Source organism: Scyliorhinus canicula, chromosome 18, assembly GCF_902713615.1.
Source record: "Scyliorhinus canicula chromosome 18, sScyCan1.1, whole genome shotgun sequence".
Lineage (NCBI taxonomy): Eukaryota > Metazoa > Chordata > Chondrichthyes > Carcharhiniformes > Scyliorhinidae > Scyliorhinus > Scyliorhinus canicula.
In genome coordinates, this window is record NC_052163.1 from 88,691,783 (window position 1) to 88,698,254 (window position 6,472).

A 6,472-nucleotide genomic window follows, 5' to 3' on the forward strand; every position below is an offset into this window, starting at 1 on the left:
CTGACCTTACAAGGGCCACAAGAATCAGTGCATTCTTGCAATCACTTCAGTCAACCTCCTGTACAATGTAAGTGGCTTAGCATCTCATTAGCTTTCTGAATTATTAGGGTGCTTTCCCACTCCTGCCCCCATCTTTGATAAGTACAGTATGCTTGGGAAGACTTTGGACAGCTCTTCACCAGTTGGGGTTTTCCCTGCCTCTTGTCTGGCTCTGCTATGAGTTGTGAACAACTTCATTATCATCGTTACCATGCACTACCCCGGATGGTAGGAGATGAACCAGATGGATCCACTTGGAGTTTTCTCTTTGTATTGCACTGACAATGTTTCAAGCTAAATGGTGTTTCTGGGAGAAGTTCCACCAAATTAAGCTTAGTGCCCTGTTTTTCTGAATGAAGACCATCGCCTTCCTCCACTCTGGTATGGGCCTGCACTTAAGAGGCTATTTGCTACAAAGAAGACTGAACCTCCATCTCCTGAGTCTGGATCTTCTGACCCTTAATTCAGGGAAATGGAAGCAGAATGTATCAAGTATTGGAATTGCTTTGCAAGAATCAGGTTTGGTTCATCCGAGGTCAATTTGAGGGGGATGGAAGTAAATGTGACAGTTGACCCCAAAAATGCAAAGCGAGAGCCTGCATTTCTGTTTTGCCTTTCAAAAGCTCAAGCCATTTAACTCCACATCTCACATGTTTGCTTTTCCCCCATCTGAGAACCAGCTTGGGAATCCTGCGGCTGAGGTGACAAACCGGGAGCAGGGGTAATTGGCAGGGTGCTGGTGGGGGTGGATGGTCTGATCGTGAAGGAGTTCAGTTGCATTCGGGGAAATGACAGCACAGGGGTGTGAGAGGAGTGGGATCAATAACATGGGGAGGGGACACGGTGATTAACTGCCCAGAAGGTTAAACACTTTTGCATTGTGGTCCAGGGAAATACACACCTGCTCCTCCTGGCCCACAAGCAGTGCTGAAAAAGCATTAACATGCTCCAAGCAGAGTTGCGCATTCCCTTAGCCACTGTGTTCCCTGAGTCCCGGACACACAGGCTGACCAGCATTCAGCTTGAAACACAAATGGAATCTGAAGTGCTGCCGACTTAATGGCAATGTCACTGGAAGAGCAATCCAGACACCCAGGCTAATGCCCTGGTGATATAGGTTCAAATCCCACCCTGGCAACTTGTGGAATTTAAATTCAATTAATTAAACAAAAAAACTGGAACTCAGTAATGGTGAACATGAAACTATCATCAATTGTCATAAAAACTCATCGGTTTCACTAATCCCCTTTAGGGAAGGAAATCTGCCATCCTTACTTGGTCTGACCTACAAATGACTCCCGACCTGCAGCAATATGGTTGACCCTTAGCTGCACGGAGGGCAATTAGGGGTGAACAACAAATGCTGGCCTTGGCAGTAGTGCTCATATCTCACAAACGGATAATAAGAAGGCATCCTCATTAAAATATTTATATGATGAGGCACCTACCTCCTGGCATCACACCCAAGTCAAACCTACCTGAGCATTAAAATTAACCACTAGAATTCCGATGCGCTAAACCAGCTTTCAATCCTTACTGAGCCACAGAAGGAGGCCGTGGAAGATGAGAAAGGAATTGAGTTAAGTGGCTATCGACTGTGTGGAGCTGGGCCCATTTACTTTGGAGAGTTCAGAGGAGAACTGTGTGTCAGCAATCAATGGCTCTTAATTAAGGTAAACTTCTGTTCAGAGAACCACTTCAAGGAGTTCTGGAGTTCCAATTCAGTACAAGAGATCTGTAAAAAGTGCCCTTCTGTCTGCTCTGAAATTACAGATTTTTAACAGTGACCCTAAAACAAAATTACTACAGTGAGGAAATAACCAATTAAAGTTTTAAAAGATCTCTGGACAATAAAAGAAAATCATCTGACGTCCTATTAAAAAAAATCACTCCTTGCGCCTAATATTAAAACAGTGAGATAATCTAATCAGCAGCTGATTTTTCCCCCCATTCTATGATGGCACCACTCACAGGTACTCTAGTTGAGAAATACTGCTGCTCACTTGGCCTGTCCCTTTTTGACGCATTTCCCAGGAGAGTCCCCATGAGGAAGAGCTCTAAATAAGTCCTGAGATCAGTTCTTGCGATGCTTTGTTTCATTTGTCTTTTATTTTCATAACGATTTTGTGATTTGTTTTTTTGTTGAAGTTTTTCTCGACTTGAATTGTTTCAGATACACGAACGTGTGAGTGCAGCTGATAAAACCATTAATTTTGGGTTTTATAAATAGGTCAATTGAGAAGTTATTATGAATTTGCAAAACGTTAGCCCACAGAAAGAGAGTGGTATAGTTCTGGCTGCTGTGTAAAGTGATAGATCAGGCACAATATAGATCCACCAGAATGATGCTGGAGTGGGAACATAGGCATATGAGGAGAAATTTGAGATGCTGGGACTATTTCTGTTGGTGCAGTAAAGGTTCTGTCAGGATCTCCCTAATAATTCCCTTACCCCTCCATTCTTTATTTTTGCTGTTATCATTTTGGTTCATAGATGCTTAATGGACATGTATCTTTAAGTCAAGCAGCAGAGAGAAGGAGGAATTCAGGAAGTTGCAAAATAGTATATGGTGCTGCTAGCTTTGGACAGCAGAACCCAGACTTCTCGGTACCCGAGAGATGGAGTGGGCCTCAGTTCAATTGATTGGCTGGTGGCCAATGAATTGGCCAAAAGGCCATATTGTATCGGTAACAGGTGGCGATTGGATCCCACTCGAGTGGAATGATTTACACAGACCCAAGGAGTGCAGTTTGAATCCTGGACACTCAGAGTAACTGAGTCTCTTTCTCTCTCTCTTTTTCTTTCCAGTCAGAGTGTGAGTTGATGTACTTCTGAACCTACAGAGAACCTGAATGAATTAATCTACCGTGAAAGATTACAGGCTGGAAACAGAGACCTGGATCTGAAAGCTTACTTTGAAGGAAGGTCTGCTTACAGACAACCACCTGAAACAAAGATTCTTCTTACTTTTACTTGTCATTTCTTTTTACACCCTTCCCCTCTCCTCTGTGTTTGTTTGTCTAGTGTATGTGTGTAGAGGGTAGGAATAAATTAAAGTGGTGGATTAGGAATTAGATAATAGTTAAGCAGTCATATTTGCTGCATATTTCATTACAGTTCTTGTTATAAATAAAAAGTAATTGTGTTTAAATTTACAAGCCTGGTGACTGTAATTATTGGGCAGCCAAGGGCCAAAGCCTTTGGTATTTTTCCAAGGATTATTGGTTAAATCGATTGTGTTGCCACTCCGGGTCAAGTGGGGCTGGAATTGACAGCGCCGAGGGTGTCATACAGCTTAAAAACCTAAGAGAGCTTTGAAAAATTATGACGCCCACCCATGATAACACTCCTGTGAAGTGCCTTGGAACATTTAGAATATTAAAGGTGCTCTGTAAACAGAGTTGTTGTTCAGAGGAAGATTACTTCCTGAAGTTTGAAAGTCAGAGGACAGATGTCATCAACTTAAAATGAAGGGAGCGAGGTGAGAGTCAAGGAGATGTGTCTATGCGGAAATTTTTGCCACAGGAAATGAAGAAAAAATGGGTTAGAAGCAGAAGGTGTTGCAGGATTGTGAGGAGAGGGGGCAAAGGATCCATTTCAGATTGGTCTGGACATAGAGTTGGCACAGGCACATTGGGACAAATAGTCTTATTTTGTGCAGATAATTTCTCCAGCCTTGGTTTCTCCATACTTATAATCTCTCCTCCTCGTTCTACAGAAGCATAGTGTGCAGGACTTCATTAAACCCATTGTGCTTTTGTCAGCTCTTTGAAAGAGCTACCCACAATCATTGTCACTCCTCTGCTCTTTCCCCTTAGCTCTCTCATCGAACCTTAAAGTACATATCCAATGTTCATTTGATAGTTGCTATTGAATCTGCTTCCGCTACCCTTTCCGGCAGCGATTTAAGATCATAAGAGCTCAAATGTTTTGGAAAAAGTCTCATTTGGAATTTTTTCTGCCAATTATAAATGTGTCCTCTGGTGATTGACCTCCTTCCCATGGAAACAGTTTTGCCATAGCCTGTAATATTTTTCTTCCTCGCCTTATTTGTTTCTTTTTTCCCTTCTTCCAGTTTTTGATGGATTTTTCCTCTCTTCCTCTGCTGAGATGTTTATTTTGCTGTAGGTTGCTGGTGTGATAAACGTAAGAAATTGTGATATCTTGGGCGGGTTTTACCGGCTGTACATGCCAGCAGGAAATTCCGACACCGGCGCATGGGTTTCGTGGTGATGAGGGGTGCAGTCACCGGGAAACCCTGTTGACAACGTCAGGGTCGGTAGATCCACCTGGGGGGCTGCCTCCGAAGCCAAAAAACAGGCGGTGGGGTGGTCAGTAAATCCCGCTCTCTATACTTGTGGCAGCAAATTTATTTTTAAAACGGGTTTGCGGTGCATACAGCCAGTGCTCGCAATTCAGTGACCCATTGGACAGGTTGCGGATCCAGACACGACGGGTGATTCGGAAGAGGACCCCAAGTCAAGCTCTGTGCCGTGCCAATTGCAAGTCAACCGACTTGCTCCATCTGCCACAATCTGCATTTCGCACTCACTGGACAATGGAAATGTCTCATTTAAATACCCAGAATCTGGATTCACCCGGTGCCCAGGACTCAACAGTCACGCCTGCAAGACCTCGCCAGGGGGCCTTTCAGCATACAAACGTGGGCCAGGCGTAACGGCACCTCGGGGGGGGGGGGGGGGGGGGCGGTCATGCTGGTCATTGGAGGTCCATAGATGATCAAGGACAGGGCAGAGTGATACCCTGGCAATACCCCTGGCATGTGAGAACCCTGACACTGCCAGCCTGGCACCCTGGCATTCAGGTGACACTTTCAGGATACCAGGGGCACTGCCAGGCTGGCACTGACATCATTCCAGAATGTCAGGTTGGCACTGCCAGGGGTCAGGCCCAGGCGTGTCTTCTCAATTGGAGGAGGGGAGAGTGTGGGGGCTGGGATTTTTCTAGGGCTTCGACAAGGTTGGGGATGAGGGGCAGTCCAGAAAGAGGGGGTTCCTGAAAGTGGGGGGATAATCAATGAGCAGCCATTCCTGCTGGCGAGATCAGCTTGCCAGGAGGATATCTCTCTCAGTGCAACCTCAGCAGGGAGTAACCCCCCGAGGCCAAAAAACTGACAAAGTGCCGGTGAATAGCAGGGTGATTCTTGGCACTGCAGCAGCCGAGAATCACCCCCCAAAACGTGCACAAAGCGGACTTAGTTTTAAATCCGCTGAATTTCGCACATTATATCTGTTAAAGCTGTGATTAAGGGGTCATGAGAGTGAGGTAATACTTAACTTTCCAAGGTGAATGTTCTGATAGAGTCGAGAAGTATTTATTTGCTTGCAGTTAGGTGGCTAATGGAATATTGTTTAAGTTTGGAGGTCCTTAGGCTGTGAATAATTTCTGAGAGATAAGGGGCGGGATTCTCTAAAAATGGGGCTATGTCCCCACACCGGCGGGAAAACAGGCGCCAACGACTCCGGCGTCAAAGGACTCCAGCGTAAACGGCCCCCGAGTGAGGAATTCTCACGTTTCTAGGGGCTAGGTTGCTGCCGGAGTCGTCCCCGCAGCTCCAGCCGGCGGGGAACGGCCATACGAGTCCGTGCATGCGCGGAATGGCCGGTGTATTCCCACGCATGCGCGGGGGTTCCATTATCCGCGCCCGCCCCCAGGCAATATGGCAAAGCCCTACAGGAGCCCGGCGCGGAGTAAAGTAGGCCCCCTAGGAACCAGCCCACCCGCCGTTCGGTAGGCCCCAATTGCAGGCCAGGCCACCTTGGCCCCCTCCTGGGTCGGATCCCCCGCACCCCCCCTCCAGGATGGTCCCCACACAATCACCTGCCAGGTCCCTCCATGTGGGAGGTGAGTAATCAACGCCGGCGGGTCTCGGCCAAACACATCGGCCACTCGGTTCATTGGGGCCCGGAGAATCTGTCAACGGCCCCCGACCAGCATGGCGCCGATCCCGCTGGAGCCAAAAAAAACAGCGCCGGAGAATGAGGAGGCCCGGGGATTCCCCGACCCAGCGTCGGGTCAGAGAATCCCGACCAAGGGTCCTGGTGGTACATATGGTGGGAGGAGACAGAATAATGTCTTATGCTTTAGGTACAGATTATATAATTAAAGGGAGGAGCCAGGTCCTTCTGTAGTTTCAGTTTGCTATCAGATTTTAGACTGGTAAGAATGTCTTTCAGTCTGCTCCTGAAAGGTTCTCTCCAAGGGCTCTGCACAAAAATAGGCTAATAAACTGATTGTTAACTTTCATATAAAAGTGGTGTTTGGACTAAATTGGTTTGCTTAATTGGAATATATAGTGGCAGGTATAGGGAGCAATGTTTCAATGAATGATAATCCGTGTACTACAAACCAGGCTCAATATGTTGACTGGGATTTTCCAGCCATTCCACCAAGCAGGATCTTCTGATCTCAC

The 6,472-nt window shown here is 46.6% G+C and overlaps 1 long non-coding RNA gene across 8 annotated transcripts in view; it reads left to right on the plus strand.

The window, feature by feature from the left end:
- The window catches only part of LOC119953319, a 148,452-nt gene extending 145,258 nt beyond the window's left edge, over window positions 1-3,194 (plus strand). For all 8 annotated transcript variants that reach the window (XR_005457993.1, XR_005457989.1, XR_005457992.1 and 5 more), the window contains one exon: window positions 2,848-3,194. This is a non-coding gene — a long non-coding RNA (uncharacterized LOC119953319). The remainder of the gene's footprint in view (window positions 1-2,847) is intronic.
- Window positions 3,195-6,472: the final 3,278 nt, after the last annotated feature.